The 26839-nt window shown below is 42.1% G+C and overlaps 1 pseudogene; it reads left to right on the forward strand.

The window, feature by feature from the left end:
- The first annotated feature begins 16270 nt into the window (after positions 1-16270).
- LOC114691390 lies at positions 16271-18721 on the forward strand (annotated as a pseudogene).
- The last annotated feature ends 8118 nt before the right edge of the window (positions 18722-26839 follow it).

The following is a 26839-nucleotide window of genomic DNA, read 5'->3' on the forward strand; positions in this document are numbered from 1 at the left end:
ACACCTAAGAAGCCACTGCCTTGGTAGCTTTCTAGAACTACAGCACTCTAACTCCATGGACTCGGGTGCTGTAGGTGCTACTGTATTCCATGTGTGCCTCCAGCATGGCATGTTGCCATGGTTTTGTTTGTCCCTGGAAGTCAGCCATGTTTGACAGAGACAGCAGTGCTAAGGAGACTTTTTACAAGCCTGTGATACATTCGCCCCAGGAAGACATATTTCTATTGGCTACAATAATAAACACTGTGCTGGAAGTCCACTGGTTCATGGTATTACATACTTTTTGTTTAATGGTATTTAACACAACTCAACATTCCCACAAACTTATCACTGCCTTTTTATTCTCATATACATTATTCTATTCACTTAAATGTAAGCTGTCATTTTCTAAACTTTCTGGCTTGAGATTTCTTTGTTCTTTTGTATCAGTATTAGTGGCTTCAAAGAGCATTTGTGTTTTGAGTTATTGCTACAGTTATTTGCCATATGGAGAACATGTAATATGCAAACATATGCTCCATTAATCTTTGATGTGACATTATCCTGTCAACTCACATAGCATGTGAAGAGGCTCCTGTAACTAGGGTGGGCCCTTCCCTGGAGCCTTGACTTGGGGCTTTAGATGTCTGACTATAGCCATGTAAGATAATGCATCAGTTGTGTTTTGAGCTGGACTGTTTGTTACCGCAGCAAACCAATGCATTTTCTAACACTTCTCCCTCCCCTCCGTTGTCTCCAGACTCCGTCTTCATGGAGGTGATCAACATCCTACGTCATGTTGCCCTCCCAGTGCTCCCATGGTCCCTGAAAACGAGCCTAGACCTTGCCCTGGCTAGTTACTCTCTGTGTTATTGCTGGAGTGGCTGTGGCCAGCCTTTCCACAGCTCCTTCCTGCCACACTCCAGTCACATGGATTCTCATCTCTCCAAAGCCCCCTTTCCCCTCTCTGTACTCTCTTCCCACACTTGGTCTCCTTAGCTGAATGTGGCTGTCCATCTTCATTCCTCACCCCCTGGGCGATCTCTGAGTCTCCTTAGCTGAATGTGGCTGTCCGTCTTCATTCCTCACTCCCTGGGCGGTCGCTGCTGTACTAGCCACCCCCTTGAACTCAGCCACTACTCTTGCCACCTTCATATGTTTTAAAGAAACCACAGGGCTATTCTTCACCTCTAGACTTAATGCTTGCTCATTGCTTTCTGTTACTGATTCCTGGCAGTTGCCACCCCAAGGAAGGGCAAGAAGAGCAAGTCTTTCTTTGGCTCTGCTCAGCATTACAGTCACAGGATCCAGAACAATGTGGGTTTCAGAACAGATATTCAATAAAGATTTCAGGAGCAAATATGGACAGCAGGTATTCTGCTAACTGTCCAAGAGGGGAGGCTCTTCTGGAAGCCTGAAACAATAGAAAACCCCTAACATACTCCTCCAGCCAGCCGTCTCCCTGTTTACTAATTTAGGCTGTGTGTTCAACCTACATGAAGTCAAAGCAAGCAGACCCATGCCTTCTGTGTTTCCAGCCATCCCTCCTTTGTGTCTTAGAAAGGACAAAGATGTTGGCCTCCCATGTCTTCAGGGCATACCACGGCATTGTACATTTGTAAACACAGACCCCTCCCACTGCAGGTTTGTTTGCAAACCAGGATGATGGGCGCAACCTCTCATCTTGCTGTACACCACAGCAGAATATTTTGTTTTCCAATTTCGTTCTCTTTAGATGCTTCCCTGTGAGAGTGAGTGGAGGTTTTCTGATGAGAGCTCAATGGTGAGTTCACCAGATCACACTGGTCTGAGTGCCTTTATCCTGTCCTATCCTGTGACTGGAGTAAAACTCTGATAACTCCGCCGCTGACTGCTGATAGGACATGCCACATTGTTATTCTCTGAGATCAGACAACGTAAACATCCTGGGAATCAGCCAAATATGCTTGCTCCATTTCCCACCTGCCTCCCTCGGCCTTCACTCCTTACCGTTCAAAGTGGTTCAGATAGACTTTCACCATTTCAGAAAATACAGTCCCAATACAACTCTCCTGCCACCCACCCCACAGGAAATACCTTCTTCATTCCCAGGCAGAGCATTTTGAAAACTGGAAGTGTATCAGTGACAATTATCAAGGAATGGCTTCTAAAATGCTTTCCTTCCTGCACAGCTTGGCAATCCTTCTTTCAAAAGGACATTAACCAAAAGCAATGCTCTGGAAATGTCACTTGGAGCAAGCAATTGAATTAATTTATTTGTTTTATGATATTTTACAGTTAGTCATGTTGGAGACATTCACTTTATTTTTTTTTTTTGTCTGCTCATTTAGATAATGCTCTAACTGCCATAAATCTCAGGGAGGCTGAATACAGTATCTTCTAAATATACCCTGCTAAATAGTAGCTAGCCCAACTACTCATTGCATGTTTCATCCAGGCACTCGGCTTCCACTCCAAAGGTGACATTTTTGCCAGGTAGAACAAGCGTTGTACAATTAATCTGCAGGTGAGCAATAGAAGAAACCTACTATGAATGAGAAAGAAGAGAGCAACAGGTGAAGGGTTCCTCTGTAGGGCATTGGTAAGGTCGTAAGTAAAACGACCTGTGTCTAACCATTTTCTTTTGGGGGGGTGGCTTACAATTTATTTATTTATTTATTATTCATTCATTCATTCATTTATTTATTTATTTTTGACAAAATAAAATATAAAACAAAAACAGTCACATCAGAGCTAGACAAGGCAAAACAACAAAGAAAAGAGCCCCAAGAGAAGGCACTAGAATCAGAGTCTTGCTCACTCACAACTCAGGAGTCCCATAAAGTACTAAACTCAAAGCTATAATATACACACAGAGGACCTGGTATAAGACCCCTGTGGGCCCTGTGCTTGCTGCTTCTGTCTCTGTGAGTTTATATGAGCTTTGCTCATTGATTAAGATGTTCTCATTCTCCTGATGTCCTCCATCCACTCTGGCTCTTACATTCTTTCTACCGCCACTTCCAGTGACTTCCCTGAGCTCTGAAGGGAGGGATTTGATGGAGAAATCCCATTTAGAGCTGTGTATTCCAAGGTCCCTCTCTGTCTCTGTCTGTCTGTCTGTCTGTCTGTCTGTCTGTCTGTCTCTCTCTCTCTCTCTCTCTCTCTCTCTCTCTCTCTCTCTCTCTCTCCCCCTTTCCCCTTCTCTCCACCCCCCACCTGATTGTCTGGCTGTGAGTCCTTGTATTTGTTCCCATCTCATGGAGGAAGCTTCTCTGATGATGTCTAAGCAAGGCACTGATCTGTGATTATAGTACAGTATCATTAGGAGTAATTTTATTGTTACTTTCTCTTTAGACTAGAAGGATGTGGTTTTACCCTAGGTCTCTGGGTTACTTAGTCTCTGGTTCTTTGTCACCCAAGCAGTGTCTGGTATGGTTCCATCTCATGGGTGGGTCTTAAGTGAATCAGACACTGGTTGGTTACTTTCACAAGGTTTGTAACACCACTGCATTGCCCTAGCATATTTTGCAGGCAGGACAGAGTGAAGAACAAAGGTTTCATTGCTGGGTTGTTGTTTACATTTCTATTTTGGTAGCCTGCAGAGTACCTTCCCACACCAAAGATACTAGAACATAGGGGTGAAATTTCTATACAGGCACCAGCTCAACATCTCCATATTCAATGAGTTGTTTGGGTGTTGTCTTCAGCAATGGGGCCTTGCTGTGCATTCGTGGAGAGCAATCAATTTTTCTTGGCAACATCTTGGGTTGTTTGGGGGTTTCCATGGGACCCCTTTGGTCAACAACTCAATTGGACAGGACCGAGTCCTGTTTGGTGATAAGAGATGGACAGTTGGGACTCCATCTCCAGTCTCCCTCTTTATTTGGAGACTTCGTTAGGCTTGCCCTTATGTATTTTAGGAAGTTTTCATTGCACTACGTTTCCATACCTTAAATGCCCCCTCAATTCTAGCTGTCTCTCCCCATATTCTTTCCCTCACCTTCCCCTGACCTGATCCTCCCATTCCTATCCCCTGGCCCCTAGTCCACCAGTAAAATCTATTCTAGTTCCCTCTCCTGAGGATATCCATGTGTCCCCATTAGTCCCATATTCTATACTAACCTCTCTAGATCTTTAGATTGTAGCTTGGTTATCATCTATTTAATAGCTAACATCTACATTTAAGTGAATATATACCATATTTATCATTCTGAGTCTGGGTTACCTCACTCAGGATTTTTTTCTAGGTCCATCCATTTGCCTGAAAATTTCGTGATTCCATTTTATTTAACAGTTAAGTAATACTCCGTTGTGTAAATATATCACATTTTCATTATCCATTTTCCTATGGAGAAACATCTAGGTTGTTTCCAGTTTCTGACTACTATAAATAAAGCAGCAATGAACATGGTTAAACAAGTGTCCTTGTAGTAGGATGAAGTGTCCTTTGGGTATATACCCATGAGTGGTATAGATGGATCTTGAGATAGATCAATTACCAACTTTCAGAGAAACTGCCATACTGATTTCCAAAGCAGCTGTACAAGTTTGGGTTGATGGTCTCTTTAAATCTACCATCTTGCCAGCATGAGCTGTTACTTATATTATTGATCTTGGTGGCCATTCTGACAGGTATAAGATGGAATCTCAAAGTTGTTTTGATTTTCATTTCCCTGATGGCTAAGGATGTTGAACATTTCTTTAAGTGTTTCTCAGGCATTTGAGTTTCCTCTGTTGAAAATTCTGTTTAGATCTGTACACCATTTTTTAAATTAGGTTATCTGGTTTTGGTGTATCTAGTTTCTTGAGTTCTTCATGTGTTCTGGATGTTAGTCCTCTATCAAATGTGAAGTTGGTGACAATTTTTTCCCATTCTGTAGGCTGCTGCCTTGCCTTATTGACCATGTCCTTTCCTTACAGAAGCTTCTCAGTTTCATGATGTCCCATTTATTAATTGTTGATCTTAGTATCTGTGTTGTTGATGTTCTGTTAGGGAGTCTTTTCCTGTGCCAATGAGGTCAAGGTTATTCCCACTTTCTATTCTATCAGGACCAGTGTATCTGGTGCTATCTTGAGGGCTTTGATCCATCCATTAGTTTTATGTTTTTTGTTTGTTTGTTTTGCAGAGTGATCAGGATGGATCTATTTGCAATCTTCCATATGTCAACATCCAACTTTATCAGCACCAGTCATTGAAGATACTGTCTTTATGGACATCTTGTTCTTTAGGTTAGGAAATTTGTCTTCTATGATTGTTGAAAATATTTTCTGTGCCTTTGACCTAGGTTTCTTTTCCATCCTCTATTTCTATTATCCTTAGATTTGATCTTTTCACAGTGTCCCAAATTCTTGGATGTTTTGTGTCAGGAGCTTTTTGGATTTAACATTTTATTTAATCCATGTATTTATTTATTCTCTCTTATCTTTAATGCCTGATATTTTCTCTTCCATCTCTTGTATTCTATTGGTGAAACTTGCCTGTGGTGGTGATATATTGTGTCCCCCAAAATATTGTGCACCCTGGTGGGGGGACACAATATATCACCACACTTGCCTCTATAGTTCCTGTTCAAATTCCTAAATTTTTTGTTTCCAGAAATCTCTCAGTTTGAGTTTTACTGGTTCTATTTACATTTTCAGGTCTTGAATAGCTTTATTAATTTTATTCAATTGTTGGTTTGTGTTTTCCTGGATTTCTTTAAGGGATTTATTCATTTCCTCTTTAGTGGCCTCTATTATCTTCATACAGGCTATTTTAAAGTCTTTTTCTTGTACTTTAGCTGTGTTGGAATTTTCAGGGTCTGCTGTGGTAGGGTTGCTATGCTCTTGTGGAGACATACTGCCCTGTTATTAATTGCACTTTTTACACTAGGATCTAGGTATCTGGGATCAGGATGAATATGGGTCTAGATACTGATTTTTTTTTTCTTTGTTGGGTGTGTGTTTTGTTTCTTGGTTTCTGTTTCCTCTCTGGATTTTAGGAGAGTGTGATGGCTGTATGCTGCCTGGTTGAACATTTTCTGTGGACCTGACCAGTATGGTCACTGGGGGTTCTAGGTAAAATGTGTTTCTAGGTATTGTGAGCTGACACTTAGGAATGGGGATAGGCTAGGGGTCTGTAGTAGTTCACAGGAGGGAGGAGATCAGAGTGTCCAACCAGGATCTACTTAGTCTCCTTGGAATAGAGGTAGACAGTGAAGAGAGGTCCCCCCAGAATGTCTACTAGAGCACTGGGGATTGGCTCTGTCTCTCTAGCCTGCTCACTTGTGTGTTCACAGGGAATGCTTGCTGGCTTTGGAGGCTGGGATAATGGGATGAGTTGGGGGAAGGAAGGTTAGAGGAGAGAATCTTTGTGATCCATTGGAGATGAAGTCAGAGAGGAAATAGAGACCACAGCAGTTGTTCTCTAGTCGATGTCTTAAATACTGCAGGTTACTTGGGATGGGTGGGAAAAGTCACTGTATGCCTTCTTCACAGTGCCTTTATTCTTGGGGCAAGGAGAGTCTAAATACATGTTTAACCACCTCATTATGTGAGTATACTCTTCAGTATGAAAATTCTATGTCCAGGGTTCTGAACTAAGTCCAGGGTACTGAGCTAAGTCCAGGATACTGAACTACAATGCATGTTTTTGTTAGAATTAACAGTTTTAAGATTATTCTATGGCAGTGTTTGAAGCTGTTTTAGTAAATGTTTACATGTAAAAAAAATTTAGTTGAAATTTCACAGAATATTCTAGTCATTTTTTTTTTAAAATACACAAAGCAATATCAGCTCCTCAATTGACACCAGGACACTGGTAACTCCCACACTGGATCTTGTAACCTAAGATACTTATGGATACCCTTGCAATGAATGCTCATAAATCATTAATGTAGATAGTTATTCCTAGTTGATGGAGGCTGTCATTTGACCATCCATAAAGCCATGGTCAGTGCTCCATCAGGCTTCTCCTGATGAACCGTGAAGAAGGGAAAAATTCCCCCATTCAGGGCTTAGAAGAGCAGTTCCAGAGGACCATGCTCTCTCTTGTGAGTTTCTACCATAGTCAGAGCCTTCTCCTGATACTGTGTGACAGTCAAGGTCTCCAACTTGGGTCAAGTTTACATTCATTTCCAGGCTGTTTCACAGACCATGTCTCTCTCACTGCTGCATCCCAGCCCCAGGCCCCCCCCCCCCCCCGCATCTGCTCCTGCTCCCCATGGCCCGCGTTCGCACACTTCCCTCGTTCCACAGATGCTGGCTCAGTGGCTCCTGAATGCCAGGTGTGATCGTGGGTCTAGATAATGAGGGCTTAGCCATGATCATGAGAGATAAGAATCCAGCTTCATTTTAGTCCATTCCCAAGTCCCCCCATCCTTGTCCTCCCACAGAAGCTCCCATTTAAGATTCCCCAGTTTCTTACAAAGTGGTCCCGACATGCCAGTGGAAGGAGCATCATCAATGTGAAATTAAGTTGGAGGAAGGTGGCATTTTCAAATCCACCATCTCATTTTTAGTTTAAATCTTTTATGACGCTCTATAAAGTACCCGGCCCTTTGTGTGTTTGTTGGTTATTACATATTTTATTGTGTGTTCTACCTACAATAATTTTCTAGTATTTTAGAATAAATGCACCCATATCTTATAAAACAAATGAAATTTTCTTTAATACATGTTTTGGAACTTCATGTGTGTGACTTTTAGGAGTAAGGTTCTTTTTTTTCTCTCCACAATGAAATCAATCAATAAAGTTAAGTCCATTTAATTTTTTTTATGAAACCTAGAACTCCAGAAACCATCCCACACCCATCAGCAGTTTCCAGTGTTATTTTTGGTTTGCCCAGTGTTCATTTCATTGTGAATGAGATTAAGCAGTCATTCATCCCTGACATGTGTGGCATTTGCCTCTGTTGTCTGTGCACAGCATCAGTTGTCTCTGAGCATGTTCTTGTCTTCACATTTGATATCCCTGTGCTCCATAGCACATAAAGTAACCCATACCTCCCACCTCTTTAGACTCCGAACTATACTGATGGTGTTCCAGGAAACATGCAAATTATCGCGTTCTTTCTCAATTCATTGACCTTTAAAAATTTAAAACCAAACCCTCCAATTTTTCTGCTGCTGCTTCTTTTAACTTTGTTTATAATTTTGAACTTTGAAATTGTGTGTGGGGGGGGAGGGGAGGTCTTATTTCTTGAACAGTTCAGGGTTTACATTTCAACTTTTCATTAAACTGTGATTTTACTTTATTAAGGACAAGCGTGGGTTGTATTTTTCACGCATCAAGCTGGTGCTCTCAGACATGCTAGTTTATCAAATGTTACTCTTCCATTCACACCAAGGTAGACCCCATGATGGTGGAGGTTCTTCACCTCCTTATGTCTGTGCCATGGCGAACAATAAACTATTCATAGGATGAGTGTTTATGCAATTGTATAATTAATTGTCTGAGTTGTGGAATTGTTGTCCTGTCAGTGAGGCTCTGTGGTCTCAACAGTTTCCAGCTGAGCTGAAAAGCTCCCCCTTTGTGTGCTAATGGGCTTTGCATTGTGCACTTGAACACTGCTGCTCCTAAGATGTTGATGTGTACCTCGTATGAAATGAGTGTCACCATGAGAACTATGGGGGGTTTGAGTTAATTTTTATGGATTTGTTTTTGCAGTTGTAACTCACAACTGTCTACCCCTTCAACCCCACTGCTCATTCGATTTGAGGAAGTGTCTAGGATATGTTGGGGAAGTCACAGCATGCTGGGTAAACATCTCAAACAGTGATACTGTCTGTGACATCATTCACAAAAATACTTTCCCATTGCCCTTTCTGACCCTTGTATCCCATGAATAGAGAGGGTTTAACAGTGTCTGCCTGCTGCCCCGGGTTCAAGACTCTGAAAGAACTGGAGCATCTCTAATATCCAAAATGCCCTTCATTTTCACAAAATTCCCAGCAATCCCAGAACTACTTTTCCCCAGGAACCCACACACTCCTGAACTGCTCCTGAGTCTCTATATTAGTTCAACCTTCTCTTAGCACTTTAGGACATTCCTGGCTGTCATCTCCTACCCTCACCCTCTTCAAGGTTCCTTCCACTCCAGAGATGCACCCCGTGCATGCACACCCCACACATTACCACTTTCCTTGGCTTCATAGTTCTGAAAATTCTTCTAACACACTACTTCATCTCTCTTTTTCCCATTGGGTCCTGACATGTTGCTTAGCAACAGGAAGCTCCATAGAAAGGGCTTCCCTAATGTCACAACCTGGTGACAGCAAGGCCACTGCCCAAAAAAACACACACTCTCTCTCAACAGCTACCAAAAGGGAGATGGGATTGCTCACTTCCCTTGAGGATTACCTGGGTAATTTACATAAGGTAATTAGAACTAGCGTTTATCAATACTAACATGTGGATATTCCATTCCTCATGTAACTCTGTTCCTACCCTCAGTATCTAGTCACTATGTTGCCATCTCCACAGCTGCTTTTCCAGAGTCCAGCCTACATCCTGGTGAACAGTACAGGCTCAATGGACACTCACACCCAACGAATTGCACTAGGTGATGTGATTCCTATTGGTGGCATTTTTCGTGAGCAGGGAAATATGATGAACTCTTATAATTGAGGAATACAGTAAATCTCTGGTGCTACAAATTAAAACAACTTACTGTGCCACTTGCTCAGACTAGTTGACTTGCAATGTTTAGCTGTAGTACATGTCTCACTAAGAATTAGCGAGGCCATTAAAAATAGTAAAATTATCTGTGTGTTAAACTAATGTCACAATTCAAAATCCTAGCTATGTGTTTTACAACTACAACTAATTCTACACTTGTTAGTAAATGTATCTCTCAATACTTTAGGGCTAGAATAGGTTAGTAAATAAAAATTTACCCCACTATGCTCAAATTTTCCATTAATCTAATAAAACACAGCAGTTGTAAATATATGGCTTATTTTATTAATTCTTTTGATGACTAATAATTGTGTGGGCTTGAATTTGATACTTCTTCTGAATTTTCTTTTTATCTTTTAAAATCATGTCAACTTATATAAGGAGAAATATTTACAAGCATTATTCTTAATTACATCTATAATTACAAATAGTTAGGTATATTGATAAACACATTTTCTGATTATCTAAATAAGGGCTTTCCTACACAGCCAAAAAGAAAAGGTGGGCTTGTGCTTGTTGTCAATGGTGTGAGGGCACTCTTTGGAGATCAGGAAGACAAAATGCCTGCTTTGGATTTCCAACACTTCAGAGTCTTCTCTGGATATAATCGTACTATGAAATAAGTATCCCGTTTCATTTCTACATGTTTCCAATGGTGTGCTTATGTCTTGATATATTTCTTTGTAAAATTACCCAGTCCTCCAAGAAAGAAAGAAATGAAAGTTGGCAATCTTTTAAATTGGTTTTACTTTCATGGCAAAGTACCAAAGAGTGTTAATAAATGGACTGCTTCAATGATCATTCCTTAAAGTTTAGATAAAATATTGTGAAACCATGCACCAGATGGACCAAGTCTGAAACTCACTCACCTGCTTGTCATTTTAGAAGTAAAACAAAAATCTCCAAAATCTAAGTTAGAACTTCTTTTGAAAACACATTTAAATAGTTCTATTGAAGATGGCCATTTGGTCATCTCCTGGTAAGTCATGGCTTTTGTCCTAGTTAGGATTGCTGCTATGATAAAACCCTGGAAAGGAGGATAAAGGATAAAGCATTGTAAGGGAGTAAAGAGTTTGTTTGGCTTATACATCCTGGTCACATTGATCACTGAGGGAAGACAGGGCAGGAATTCAAACAGGAGCAGAGGCAGGGACATGGAGGAATGCTGCCTACTGGTCCACTCTCATGGTTTTCTTACTTTGTTTTCTTACATAACCCAGGAACCCCTGCCCAGATCCACCTGCCCAATCTGATGGAGGCAGTCCCTCAGTTGACAATCCCTCTTCCCTGATGACTCCAGCTTGTGTCAAATTGACGGATACTAACCAGCCTAGCTTCCAATCTTTGAAAAATGTCAAAGCATGTGACACTCCCCCACTTCTAGTGACTGTTCCCCGCATAACAGAGCACTAGGATGTTTCCATCACTTTTTGATGACTTAATAGGTTTCAAAAGAGCTAATTTTTGCACTCTTCAGAATGGCATTAATTGTCGAAAGCAGAGCTGCTTTGATGAATGTCAAGCCTTAAAAATCACCTAAAAATGTCCCAGGTGCTTAGTGATAATCAAAATGGAGCAAAACTAAGAAAGAACAAATGCAATTTACCTTACAGCCAGAAATACCAACTTTAAACTCAGACCCAGGTGGATATTTGCATGTCTAATGTACATGTTTTTGTTTTGTTTTGTGTGGTTTTGACACTAGGTCTCATGTTGTCCATGCTGATCTTTTACTCTGAATCCTTTTACCTCCACTTCCCAAAAGCTGGGATGACACGTGAACCACACACCTGGTGCTAACACATACTCTGGGTCTGTCTTACATAGGCAGTTGTGGAACTAGGTGCCCAACAACACTCAATCATCTAACAAACATCTGTGTCATTTTGCTGTTCTCCTGCCTCATGAAATACTCATGTTTTATGATTATCTGTATGCAGGGCACTGCCTGGCTCCTTACTGTGGGTAGGTACAGCATTATAAAATTACTCCCTGGCTCTATACTGTTGGGGGGGGGGTCTTCTGAAAGCAACTTTGCTTCTTTTCAATTCTGTAACCAAATTTCTGCAGGTTTCCAGAACTGATGACAACTATTGCAATACTTGTTTTCAGTGGTCACTATAAATTAAATTTAATAGCACACACACACAATCACACAAGTGCCCTATGCGTGAAGGGTCTCACACACCTGAGGTCAGTGTCAGGTGAGGGTGAGCCTCTGCAAACGTAATCCAAGCAGCTTGGTTAACTAAGCACCTAAACCCACAGGGTCCATGGTGCCTTCTCTGCTGCAGATCTCCTTCCTTCTCTTTTTTTAAACCTTCCGGAGCTGAGGACTGAACCCAGGGCCTTGTGCTTGCTAGGCAAGTGCTCTACCACTGAGCTAAATCCCCAACCCCTGTGTCCTTCCTTCAAAGCAGCCATCAGCATCTTTGTTCACTGCCCACAGCCAGCCTTGCAGGGCTAACTTATTAAGAGAGGAATTATCCCAGCAGCCACTTGCCCACCTTTCCAGGAGGCAGAGGAAAGGTCAGAGAAGCAATTTGCTGCTGATGGAAGTCAAGGTAATGGTGGGCTTGGCTAATCTTAGCAGCAGACAGTTCATCTCTAAAGGACGGGAAAGTCCTTGGAGACTTGTTGGGTTTGGGGCGGGGCGTTCTTTTGCACCTCTCCTTCTTTGCTTTTTCTTACAAATATGTAGGGTATGTGTACCCGGAAGTCTGTCTATCCCTGTACACATGGGTACACATGTATGAGTGCATATGGACATGTGGGGCCAGAGGTTTACATCAGGAATCTTCTCTCCAACAGAGCTACCATTTATGTCTAGACAACCAGCTTCCCTTAGAGATCACCCCCCTTGCCTTCTGGAGCTGGAATTGCAGGTGTACCAGCACACTCCTGATATTGAGGCTTAGAGGATCAGAACTCTGGTTCTCTTGCTTACCTAGCAAGTACTTTCAACTGCCGAGACATCTCATGAGCTTTCTTGGATTTTTCACTTTGTTTAAATATAGTCCTTAGATTATTTAGGGGTACCATTAGCTGCCATGTAGTGAAGTCTCAATGCCTTGAATTACTTAATTGAGGGAAATGGGGAGGCACACAATCATAAGCAGTCAGGTCGAAGTGACAGATGGTACATATAATACCAAAGAGCTAAGAAACTATGTGGGGTTTGTTTTATGCACATTATTTCAGTTGCTTTCAAAACCACACCATTCCATGAAACATGCAGTTACGTCCTTTGTATGCTAAGAAAAGTGACCTTGCTTTCTAGATGAAGCCACTCCCTTTCCTTGTCCCTTCTCTCTTTAAACTTTGCTTTCTTTCATTTTCTTACACCTGTCCGTCTTCCTTGCTGGTAGTATGTCTGTTTCAACACTGTCAATATCCCCTGAGATAGATGGATCCATGTGTCTGAATGACAGTACACTGCCTATGAGATGACCCATATACTAGGTCTGCAGCTCTCCTCGCCCCTGTTATCATATCATAGCCTGCAGCCATATGCATATATGGGAAGATTATTAGACACACACATTGAATATATATACATATATATATATGAGATATACTTTACTTTATATGTGTGTATATTTTGATTGCATGTATATCTGTGTACCATGTGCATGCCAGGGACCCTCAGTGGTCAGAAAAGGGTATCAGATCACTTGAAACTCTATGTACAGAAGTTTGTGAGCTACCATATGGGTTCTAGGAACCCAATCTTGGAACCTCCAAATGAGCCACAAGTACTCTTAACCACTGGGCCATTTCTCCAGCCCCAGGGCCCATACAACTAAGTGAATATGAACTTCGGAATCTTCGTTTCTGAGCAATCTTTATATAACTATAGATTATAAATAGCTTCTCTATATTGAAACAAACCTTCACAATTTTGTGATAATTAATTACATTTCAGTCAAGTCTATATTATCTGTCATTTCCTTTTGGTTTTTCCATTTTCATCTTGAGTATAAAGAGAAAAAATGAATTATTTGGCAGTGTCTTTAAGTTCTGGATAAAAGTGAACGCACGGTGTGCTGGAGAGTTTGATGTCAACTTGACACAAGCTAGAGTTATCTGAAAGGAGGAAACTCAATTAAGAAAATGTCTCTATAAGATCTGGCCAAAGGGCATCTTCTTAACTAGTGATTGATGGGGAGGGCCCCGCCCATTTGGAGTGGTGCCTTCCCTGGCTGGTGGGCCTGGGTTCACTCAAAAATCAGGCTGAGTAGGCCGTGAGGGACAAGCCAGTGAGTAAAACCCCTCCATGGCCTCCGCATCAGCTCCTGCCCTGCTTGAGTTCCGCCCTGACTTCCTTTGATGATGAACTACAATGCAGAAGTGTAAGCCAGATGAACCCTTTCCTCACGAGCCTGCTTTTTGGTCGTGGCGTTTTGTTTCATTGCTGCAATAGAAACCCTAACTAAGTCACATGGTCCCCTCACTTTGTGCTAAGTGAAATAAAAATTAACAAGCAGGGCTCCCCTGTCCCCTGGGGGACCTGTGCCATCTCTGTCCCCTCAGACTCCTCAGTTTTACACAGTGGTCACTTAGCTACCCTGTTGGGAGGGAAGCCGATTCTCTCTCTGGAGAAACAGAGGTCCTTTGTGTTGAGGTTCGCACCAGTTTGGGTGGGAATGTTTCTCTCCTCACTGGTCCCGTTGGTCTTGATGCCATGCTCCTCCTTCCAGTTAATGGCCGGGAGAGACACAGTCTAGGTGAGCCACTGGAAACCCTGGGTGTTCCTGCTCTGGGCAATCTCCATGGATACTTTCATCCATAGGCTCAACCCACTGCAAACAACACCTCCTGGGTGCGTCATTTCGGAGAGATGCACCCTCAGGTCTTAGCTATTAAATATCCAGTGCTAGCTTGCTGTAGCTGCTGCTTCAGCCTCCAGTGTGTGGCATGGGTTGTTTGAAATCTAGTCGTGGCGGTGTCATTCATTAAATGTCACACATGTGGTAGTTTGACCCTGCTTGCTCCTTAGCCCACTGACAACAAACCCAACCTAACACCATGCAACTGCACCCTACTTTTGCTAGTTCCCACGCAGGCCAGAGATAGTGGGTCCTCCAGAGCTGGAGTTACAGGGGCTATGTAGGTGCTGTGAACCAAACTTGAGCATTACTTACACTTAACTGCTTAACTGCTGGGTCATCTCTCTGGCCCCCTCATTTTTTTTTCAACACTACAGGAACCTGTGAACCTCAACCTCGGCAAAGCCATAGTTCCATGCGTCCTCTCTTGTCCTCCCCACGCTGAGCCACTGATGAAGCCATTTGCCTTCAAAAGTTTCTGTGGTTTCTCTCTGGCATCTGGACCTTTCCAGGAGGGCTGCAATAAACAGCACCCCATGCTGAGCTGAGGGACCTTGCCTCTGTTAATGCTTTCAGAGAAGAGAGGCAATTGTGACTTGTATGTGTGTGTTTGTGAGAGAGAGAGAGAGAGAGAGAGAGAGAGAGAGAGAGAGAGAGAGAGAGAGAGAGAGAGATTAGAAGAGCAGGCTGGTACAGATAAGAGAAACAAACCCCGAAATGATGAATGGGCTTCAGAGCCTCCGTGTTCAATTCCCCAGTTTCTAGTCTCCTAGTCAGGGTTTGAGTCTCAAGTCTGCAGTGAAATGTGTCATAGGATGGCGAGTGTGCCAGGGACATGATGTAAACGTTTTCTTCCTGGAATGACCGATCCATTCCCACAAGACTTTAAATCATGCTCACCGTCCCCTCTCGCCGCTCCCTTGATAATGTATCCTCTCTTTCTTCTGTCCATTAATATTTTCCTCTCCTATTATTTATCATTGTGGTCTATGGCTGTTGTTTAACTTTCTGAGGCTATTTATGCCATTCGCGTGAGTAATGCTGCATAAAGTAAAGGGGTAAACTCTGCACCATAGATTAAGGAAGCCTTCTTTATAATCTGATTAATTGTAAGTGAAGACTCCTTCGATAATAAATTACTACAGAATGTGCTTCGTCCTGTGTTGTGGAGACATGTAACTCATCAATAGTTCCCCACACTTCGCTTCAATCAGCATTTTCTACTAAGTTGCTTTACTGTCTATGACATGCTTTCAAATTTTTCCTCGGCAAGATCATAAAATTCTTTCTTCAAGGAAAACGATTTAGTATTTTAATCTTAAATATTGCATCTAAGTGGCAGTAAATAAAAGTTAATAGAAATTTTCTAATTATTTTGGTCATCTCTAGGCAGGCCATTTTGTTTTGTAAATCAAACTGTATCTTTAATTAGGAAAAAAGTTGATGTGAAATATTACACAAAAGACAGATTTACAAAGTGTAAAGTCCAAACCTGAATTCTAATTTTAATGGAATGTGCATTAGAAGTTCCTCATGTGCAAGCGTTGGTGCTTTTGTGGAGAGGAATAGCAGAAGCCACCTGCATGCCCCCGGGGCCTGTGTACACAACAGTGTGGATCTGACCTTGGGAGCACACTGCACATTTTGAAGGATTCACATGCACAGGCAGGATGCAATGGTAATTTACCCCAAGCCTGAGACTGTGTACAGTCATTAGTACCTTTCTCCACATGCTTCCAGTATGCCCTAACTTGGCTACCACCCTCTGAAAAACTGCTGAGCAATTGGACCCCTTTATCCCACAGTTAGGGAAGGTATAGGCATGGAGCCACTCATGGCGTCCCTGTGTCCCTTTCCAGTGTCCTTGACACTGTTTCCAGTGCCAGAGGGCCACCCTGCACTAAGTATCAACACAACTGAGTTCCACCGTGCTTATTCTACCTCCATTGTCACTCCAGAAGACACTGGGAGCCAGGTGACAACTTGAAAGCTTTTCTCGGCCTGTCCAGCCTCACTTACTTACTGTCAGCCAGCTCAGACTGGGAGTGAGTAAGCCTGAGTAGGACCCTCTGGGGTCCAGGATCTGTCTAAGCATGGGGCAAGCAGAAGGCTCTTGCATTTGGGATGTTTAAAGAATACTGTGAGTGCAAGCCAAGAGTACCCCATGTTGTGATCTTTTTAAAACCCCTCCCTGACATTTTAGAATGCATCCTCAGACTCGGGGCCAGCTATCACTGTGCCCACACCTGCTGGTGAAGGCCCTTGCAGGGGAGCAATTTTCTTAATGGGGACTTTCTTGATTTTGCAACTTTGTAAGGTTCTGACTCTGAACTGGTGGAACTTCAATAAAAAGATCAGTTTAGCTGAGTTAAAAGTGAGCAGGACTTACCGGAAGACTCATGATAATGAATATTCAGTAGCACTCCTGGCAAGGTTCTGGCAACAAACGCTCTCATTAGCCACTCCAATCGCTGCATGGAGATGTATTTAAGGGCCTTATTTTCTCCTGAATTTCAAGTATAAAGGCCTAAATCCAGAACTATAGTGTTTTTTTAAAAAAACATTTCTACATAGGTGAAGTGAACAGTCTTTCCCCAATTCTAAATGTTATTCATTTCTACACAGTAGAGGTTACAAGCAGGTATGTAACTGTGCATAGAAATTGAGCCTCCAGCAGAGCAGAGAACTACTAACCATAGGAGGACCAGGCATCAGAGATGGGGCAGCCCGGAGGAGGCGGCAGAGGGGGCAGATGGCTGACCAGCAGCGAGGATTTGTGACTTGAATAGTATTGATTTTTCTCCTTTCATTCTTATGCACTTTCAAGTTTTAAAAATTAATGCTTTTAATTTTCTTTTTACATTTAAACTTTTAATGGCCATATAAAACAGTGCAGATTACAAATACAATATAGAGACAGCTTAATGGGAGCGTTTTAGAGCATTTTCTTTCTTTCTTTTTTTCAAAATAAAATACTCTGAAACTGAAAGAGACCGAAGTGCTGGTGTTGACAGCAAGTCCAGCCTCCGAGGTTCTTAATGTGAAAGATCTTTCCAACCAGGCAGAAGCAGCCTCTTCCAAGCCGCATATTGATCTATGCCAGGACAGTCTCCCAGGCTAGTAAACTGTATTTTAATTAATATTTCGTTTTAGAATTATGGCACAGAGAGCTACATGCTTCTCTGATAAAAGACTTAACAAAAATCTGCTGAGCTTTGTGTTTTCCTGAAAGCAATGCACACCTCATAGCCCCTTGAAAAGCACTTGGCAGCCTGGAATTGTAGTGGGTAGCCATTCCAGCTTTGATCTGGAAGTTCCAACCCCATTGAGGCTTCCGCAACTGTCACACCTACAAGGTGGGGCCAAGGGAGGCACCGAGAGACCCGAGATCTGAATGGACGAGCTCTCTCTGTTCCTGGACCCTAGACGGTGGAGGTTGACTGAGCAGAGCTCCAGAGAACACTGCTGGACTGTGATACACCTTCCCCAGACCCTGCGACCCACCTTTCCCTTCATTTGTAAGTTACCCACTAAATAAATCTTCCTTTTAACTACGTGGAGTGGCCTTAATAATTTCACCAATATCTGGTGCCCAATGTGGGGCTCGCACCCACGACCTGAGATTAAGAGTCTCATGCTCTACCGACTGAGCAGGTGGCTGCCGAAGATGGCGGAGGCCATCTTCTGGGCCACCTGGTGGCCACTGTGGCCAAGCAGGTACTGCTGGGCTGGAAGGTGGTGGTTGTATGCTGTGAGGGCATCAACATTTCTGGAAATTTCTACAGAAACAAGCTAAAGTACCTGGCATTTCTCCAAAAGCGGATGAACACTAACCCCTCTCAAGGACCCTACCACTTCCAAGCCCCGAGCCACATTTTTTGGCGCACTGTGTGAGGCATGCTACTTTATAAGACCAAGCGAGGTTAGGCTGCCCTGGAACGCCTCAGGGTGTTGGATGGGATCCCTCCACCCTATGACAAGAAAAAATGGATGGTGGTCCTTGCTACCCTCAAGGTTGTGCAGCTGAAGCCTACCAGAAAGTTTGCTTACCTGGGACATCTAGCTCATGAGGTCGGGTGGAAGTACTAGGCAGTAATAGCCACTCTGGAGGAGAAACGGAAGGAAAAGGCCAAGATCTACTATCAGAAGAAGCAGCAGCTTTTGTGGCTACGGAAACAGGCAGAAAAGAACATGGAGAAGAAAATCAGCAAGTTCACAGAGGTCCTCAAGACCAATGGACTCCTGGTGTGAGCCCAATAAAGACTATTTGCTTTAAAAAAAAAGGGGGGGGGGCTGAGCAAAGGTATTTAAGAATTTATATTTATTGGCCAGGCGGTGGTGACACACGACTTTAATCCCAGCACTCGGGAGGCAGAGCCAGGTGGATCTCTGTGAGTTCGAGGCCAGCCTGGGCTACCAAGTGAGCTCCAGGAAAGGCACAAAGCTACGCAGAGAAACCCTGTCTCGAAAAACCAAAAAAAAAAAAAAAAAAAAAAAAAAGGGCTGGAGAGATTACTCAGAGGTTAAGAGCACCAACTGCTCTTCCAGTTCAATTCCCAGAACCCACATGGTGGCTCACAACCATCTGTAATATTTTTATATTCCTGTTTAAGATATTTTGTATATTGATACAAATACAAAACTATATTTGTTATAATGTACATATATTTCTACTCATTTGAAATATTTGTATATTGATACAAATGTAAATTTATATCTGTCATACTTTATGTATGTTCTACTTCTGTTTAGGATATTCAGTATATTGATATATATTTAAGATTATTGTCATATTGCATATCACACTATATATTCCTACCTCTGTTATAAATATCTTGTGCATTGTCACAATTTTGAGGTCATTGTTCTTTACCATATATTTGCTTATAGACTGTTTACTTTGTTTGCATGAAGCCTTAGTCCTTAGGTTATTTAGGTAGATAAAACTTACAGATTTATAGTCACCTATGCTTGTCATCTTATAGTTATATTAGTTAGGTTATCCAGATTTACAGATACATAGGTCAGATGGACAGGTAATCTTCAAACACTTCATAGACCTAGAGAATATGGCCTTTAAATAACTTAGAATTCTGTTGATGTGAGACACAATTGCTCCTGGCTGCACCAATTTGATCCTGAGAGAATGTTGGGCTTCTAAGACATTTCCATTTGGAAATTTGTCTTGGCACAAAATGGCGTACTGGGCAAAGAACTGCCCTTGCCTTGATGGCTGACAGTACAAATGCAATGCTGTCCTTTCTGGACAAGCGGGACACAAGGAAAGCGAACACTGTACTCTGCCAAAACAGGGTTAGATGGTCTTTCAGAATTCCTGCTTCTGAAAATGGTCTGTCTGATACTCTAGGTCTGTAGCCAATTTGAATGCACCAACAATGCTGAGAAACATTAGGTGACTGTCCAGGCTGCCAGCTGTCTCGGTCTACTCTTGCAAGATTCCTGAAAGTTGCTTGCATCCATCTACCATTTCTCAGGTACCATTATATTCCTTCTCAGGTCTTTGATGGGATTGAAGACTAGCAGTTATAGTTACAACTTAGATATCTTAGATAGAACATATTAAGTATTAGATTCAAGTTCTTTAGGATAGGACACCTTTTGGAATGATCTTTGTAACATGCCATTTACCTATGCTCTATACTTCTCTGGATTTTAGTATGTGTTTCTTGCTTGATATTGTTTGCATTGGTTGTAGTTGCATCTTATCTAGGTCATTATCCCTCATTATTCCTGGACAATATTTGATAACCATTCCTTTGTATATAGTCTTGTATTAGGTTAGAACCTTCTTATTTAGACAAAAAGGGGGAGATGTAGTGGATAGCCTTTCCAGCTTTGATCTGGAAGTTCCAACCCCCATTGAGGCTTCTGCAACTATCACGCCTACAAGGCAGGGCCAAGGGAGGTGCTGAGAGACCCGAGATCTGGATGGGCCAGCACGCTCTCTGTTCCTGGACCCTAGACGGTGGAGGTTGACCAAGCAGAGCTCCAGAGAACACCGCTGGACTGCAATACACCTTCCCCAGACCTGGGACCTACCTAACCCTTCATTTGTAAGTTACCCACTAAATAAATCTTTCTTTTAACTACATGAAGTGGCCTTAATAATTTCACCAATATGGAATCCCATTGCTAACACATCCTTCCTACTAGCTTGTGCTTCTTCACTCTGTACTGAAGGGTGTCTGGACACATGTAGGTATATACTTACTTAGGAAAGCCAGCCATGGAGGCCTAGATGTCGACCACCCGGGTACAACTTGGTCACAGCCATGTGATGACAAAGGTCTACGTAGGTACCTTTAATGATCTATTTGCTTTGAGAATTTAAAACTACCAAAACCACATTTGCTTTTCTACAAAGGCTCCACTACTGGCGGCATTTTCCTGCGAAATGTAGAAAGCTGATTGTGTTCTGTGGCTGGCAAAGCATAGTCAGCTCTGACTGGCTAACGCCTCTTCATAGTTTTCTTGTTTGTTTTTTTTTTAATTTTTTTTTTATTTAGGTACTTCGGATATTAAGTAAATTTTATGATTAAGTTTCTTTTAAATTAGGTAACTACCATGTACAAAGTCTGACTTTCTCATTGCTTCACAGGCAGTAACTTATCCATTCCTTAAGACAGAGCCTGTATCTAACTTTGTTCCCATTTTATACAGAAGGAGAATGACATGCAGGGGCTGAGGAGGAAAGCTGAGACTATGTCACTGTGAAAATTCGAAGCCAGAGGTAATGACATTCTCATTCAGGGATCTTTGGAGAGGGAAGGAAACAGAGAGTGAGAGAATAGGTAGATAGATGGTAGAAGGTAGATGAGAGACAGACAAACACATACAAACATGCGTAGAAATTTAAAGAGATCTATTTGGGGAACTAAGCAATACTATCATGGAGGAAGACCACAGCAGGCCATCTGCAGTCTGGGGGACTCAATGATACCGAGAGCATGCATTAGTCCACACGAAGAGGCCATGGAACTACAGAAGCCAATGGGATAACCTGAAAACTTGGGAGAGCATTTGCATGTGTTTAAAGATATCAGAATCTGGACTTTTGGTGTCAATAGATGGGAAAGGAAAGTGACAGCTGAAGGCTACAAGAGGAAAGGCAGTGCTTGTGTGTCAAGATCAAGGGACAATGAAGAGTGGGAACATGGGAAGAAGAACACAGAGTTGAAGGCCTTTTGGGATGGTGCTCTCAGGACTCTATTGTGTAGCATGGATTTCATCGTCTCAGAAACTAATAAGCCACTTGACCAATGCCGGGCCTTATGGGAGCAAGTTCCAGGGCTCTAAGGAGTCTGGCATACTAGATAGCTGGATCCTCACTCAGAGCTTCTGGGGTAAAATCAGGACACCTTCATGGAGTTTCTGGGTGTATTTCCAGCTTCCTGATTGGTGGAATTCATTCTTCAGATCTCAGTGTCTCATTGGCCATCTGTCTGACATGGTTCTCATCCCTGTATACATACATCCTCACATATATCCATATACATCCCACAACGCGTTCACATGATTTTTTTTCCAAGGGACTGCTAGGAGCTTCTACTTTGAGCTCTTCTTCCCTGCACAGGCTCTGGGGACTGTATTAGCTTCACCCAGGTAATGTCCAAATTGTAAATTGACTTGATTTGGCCTTGAGTCTTATCTATCAGAGCTCTCTCCAGAAGTTCCTAGGTCAATATCTGATTGGTTAACTTGCGGACAGGAACACTGAGTGCACCAGAGAGCAGTTTCAAGGGCTTTGGGCTCCTCCAACCCCTGCCTCTTCTGGCCAGTGCATGGGACATGTTGCCATCTTTGTCTCAGGCCACACGATTGGAGCATCTGCTAGACCTGCTTCCTAGCTTCTCTCCTGAAAGTTGCTTGCATCTGTCTCCCATTTCCCAGGTAATAGTGTATCCTTCTGGGGTCTTTGATGTAGTTGAACTAGATAGTTATAATTTCCTTAGTTATGATAAAAGATAAGTTAGATATGAAACCTTAGACTTACAAATATAGGAGAGATATGATATCTTCTTTAGTTCTGCCAAATACAAATAGACTAGATATTATAACTGTAACTCTTGCTTAATAATTGTTTTGTTATCTGTATTTTACTATGTGAAAATTAAAACCTTCCTTTTTGAAAAAACAGAAAAGAGGAAGTGTTGTGGGATGTCCTGTATGCTCTAAATATATGTTGCTAGATAAATGAAATGCTGATTGGCCAGTAGCCAGGCAGGAAGGATAGTGTAGGTGGGACAAGGAAAAAGGAGAATTCTGGGAGGTGGAAGGCTGAGGCAGAGAGATACTGCCAGCCACTGCCATGAGAAGTGAGAAGTAAGGTACCGGTAAGCCACGAGCCACGTGGCAACTTACAGACTAATAGAAATGGGTTAATTTGAGATGTAGGAACTAGATAGCAAGAAGCCTGCACCATCAGGCTGAACAGTTTAAATAATGTAAGCGTCTGTATGTTTATTTTATAAGTGGGCTGCAGGATTGCCGGGGCTTGGCGGGAGCTGGAGAGAAACTCTCCAGCTATATCCCCTTTCCTGAAGCTCCAGTGCTACTCCTCCATTTCTTCTTAAATAACATCTTTTATAAGCAACCAATGTAATACTGGAAGTCCTTTGTCCCAGGAATCCTATTTTCCAGGACTCTTTTGGGTCTTTGTGATGCTTAAATATTAGGCACTTGGAAGATAATCTGAGAGCATGTGTTGGGTTTCCATAAAGATGAGTAAAATACTGTCCAATAAATGGTGTCATTCACAACTATAACTTAGTTTGAGTGAGATGAAGACCTTCCCTGAATATATTCACTAGGTATTTGGGCTGTCCATGGTAGACATTGGAACCCACCACATCAGTGGAAAATTCGCATCATCTTCAGGTTTCTAAATATTTCCCACTACTACTTAGCCTCTGTCATGAACTTAGGACACATTGGTCCTGTGAGACACACAAAGATACTCTACCCCCATTGCACTGAAACTTGATGGGAAACAAGCCAAAATAGGGCAAAAGTTGTGAATTAAATATGGACCAACTTTTGTTCAGTTGCAGGCACTGCCTGCCAATCTGCCACATTTGCTACATCATTTTCAACAATGTATTTGTTAAGTAGATGCTACTTCACTGGTGTATACATTGGGGTCCAAGGAGATGAAGTAACTCACTTCAGTTTAGATTTGGACTTGACTGTGTTGGCTTCTGAGCTAGAAATCTTTGATTATCACTCTGCTCATTGATTCTGCTTTTTCATTTGAAAAATAATTGCTAATGATCCTACATGCACAGGGGTGTCCTGAGCATGAATTGGAGGATGTCAGTGTCAGAGACATGCAGTAATTGCAAAACAGCGCTTGTCATATCCCATCTGTCATAGCGTCTATCTAAAGCACATTTTGCCCAGGAAAAGGGTATGAGATTTCATAAATAGTACAATCTGTGTTAATGAAGATCCCGAGGGAGCAGGAAATCAATATATGACAGGCTTTTTTCATTATGAGATGATGCTTCTATTTGTGATATTTCATGGTGGACAGTTCGTTCAGTGCTCATCAGAGTTGGTAGAAAGGCCCTGTAGGATTGTGAATGCTTAAGACTCTTCATTAACTGGTAGAGAAAATCCTGCCACTGGGATCTAAACATGTGTCAGAAAATCTCTCACAAGATTAGGTCACCCTGTTGTTTTATTTTGTAACACTTGAGGTTTTCAGTATGATGGCTGAGGAGAGAAAGATGTCTACTCCTCTCATCAAGTAGAAAGGCATGCTATCACACTAGCCCAACAGTGCCTCAAAAAAATTAAAAAGCTCAACTTCTTACAATCTGAGCATCACCACATTTCTACATGCTTTTTAGAAGCCTCCAGTCATCCTCAGAAAAATGACCTTCTCCCTAAAACAGTTCTCTCTGCATATTCTGTCATAGCTAATGTCATTAACCATGTGCTCACCCAGCCATCTTGTTAGTGGGGTTTATTTCTCTTTTCACCTTATCTGCCTGCAAGGTTAAACACAAAACCTGCACATTTCATTTTCTAAGCAGTTCTTAAGTCTGGTTCATCTTCTAAGTCCATGTCATCACTGTCTTGAGTCAGGGTCTCACTAGTACCCATGGTTACCGAAACAATTGCTTTATTGATTGGAATGCCTTGGGTTTGGCGCCTAGATTCAGCCTCCACTGGCTTCTAGAAGAGATTCTTCAGAAATACAGTTGACCATAGCACTCCACTATTAGGCCACTCAGCACCCTCAACAGATCCCCTGGCATATTAAAAAAATAAAATAAAATAAAAGATTTGTTCAACAGTGCATTGAACATATGGAGGGAGATGGAGTGAATTTCAGCTGTGTGGATATTCAAGGCTCAGTTTACTTGTGGAAATACTGAACTTCAGAGAAAACTCAATGGTGGAGATCTAGGCTTGTTATTGCTCATTCACAGGAAGAAATTACAGCCACTACAATGGAGGTGAAGGCTGAAGAAGGTACAAGTGTCTCAGTTAAGAACAACTACTAGCAAATAATTCATTACTTGATTCTGAGCTACCATATTATAAACTTGTAAGTTTAGTTTTATATTCATAGGTAAATCACATATGTATCAACTCATTTGACTATTCCCATATGAGCTATTGCATATTCTGAAATATCTAATGAGTTGTCTAGGAGCTAGCTCATTATGAGGAATTGATAGAATCAAGACTTGCTTTCTGATGAGAGGAAGTGGTAGGATTTGGTGGACTGACAGTGTTTTTGTGAGTGCCATAGATGTTGGCCTTTCCATCACCTGGCCATTCAGAAGATCCACATCATTCCTGGCAACATGTACAGATAGTACCAAGATGAGCATGACCCTGCTCTCTTGGACTTATTATGAGGACAAAATGTATACAAGAGAAAATAAGACAACATTTGTTGTGGGTCATCACAAAAGTTTGGAGAAGAGACACTGGATCCTGGGAAGGAAGCAGTGTTGATAATAGAGGAAACAGCAATAGAGAAAAGCAACCTGTACATTTGTGAAGAGCTGACAATGTCCTTCTTCTCTTATGTTCATTAGCCATTGAACAAGTGCTTTCTAAGCAACTGTAATGAAGCTGGCATTCTAGGTGCTGGCAAACAAATATAAATGACTGTTGATATAAATATACTCTGAAAGCATTTAGATGCTGCCATGTAGAAGAGAATAAAATATCAGGTGATCATAATTGCTCAATAATTGTGAGCAGTGAAGTAAAAATAGCCATGTAAATAAGATAAGAGCTGAGGAAAGCACATTCAGTTTTATAAGCCCACCAAAGGTCTCAATGAAAGGAGAGCTTTCAGCAAATGTCCTGTCTTAGTTTTCCATTGTTGATCTAATGAGCGATCAGACCTGTTTTGCTCTAAAACAATAGAGATTGTTTATCTGAATGCTTTAGGTGTCAGGACTTGCCAGTGAACACTAAGCTAACAATTCAGTGTCCTGGGGGAGTGGGGGAGGGAATCACGCCCTCACCTTGCCCAGCTTCCATGGGCAACCTGCATTCCCTGCTTTATACCCCTTCCTTCACCTATACGCAGAATTTTACAAAGTTAAACTCACAGGAGTAGAGGACAGGTTGGCTGGTGGCTACCTGTGGGTGAAGAGGTGAGGGATGTAGGGGCGAGGGGCGTAGGAACTGGAGTTTGTTCACCAAAGGTACAAGGTTTCTCATAAACAGGAGGAGTGCTCTTAGCTTATGGCATAGCTAAGACTATGTGACTACAGTTAATAACATCATAGTATACTTCAAAATAACCAAGAAAGTATATTTCAAAAGTCTCCCGAAAAATTATAGGTTATCAAGATGATGGATATGTTAATTAGTGTGATTTAATCATTCCATATTGCACACATATATCAAAACATCATGACATCCTATAATGTATGTAATTTATGATGTGTCAAAAATAATGTAGGCATCTCTGCATCCAAAGGAGATTGGTTCCAGGAGCCCCTCTGGGTACCTACATCTGTAGGTGCCAAGGCTTGGCTATGAAATGGAACAACATTTGCATCTAGCATTACATGTTACCTTCTCAGGTGACACAATCTCCTGTATGTGCTGTAGAATAACCATTATACTAAGTACACAGACTCAAAGGACTGTATGTTTGTCCGTTCAGTCGTGGTATTCTTAAAATATGTTGGACTTACGGGTGGTTGAATCCATGGATGTGGAGGGGCATCCACTTTGAGGAGTTTTAGAAAGAGAACAGTTTTAAAAGTGGTAACAGGAGCCGGGCGGTGGTGGCGTACGCCTTTAATCCCAGCACGCGGGAGGCAGAGCCAGGCGGATCTCTGTGAGTTCGAGGCCAGCCTGGGCTACCAAGTGAGCTCCAGGAAAGGCGCAA

The sequence above is a fragment of the Peromyscus leucopus genome, chromosome 8a (genome assembly GCF_004664715.2).
Source record: "Peromyscus leucopus breed LL Stock chromosome 8a, UCI_PerLeu_2.1, whole genome shotgun sequence".
In the NCBI taxonomy this organism is placed as follows: Eukaryota; Metazoa; Chordata; class Mammalia; order Rodentia; family Cricetidae; genus Peromyscus; species Peromyscus leucopus.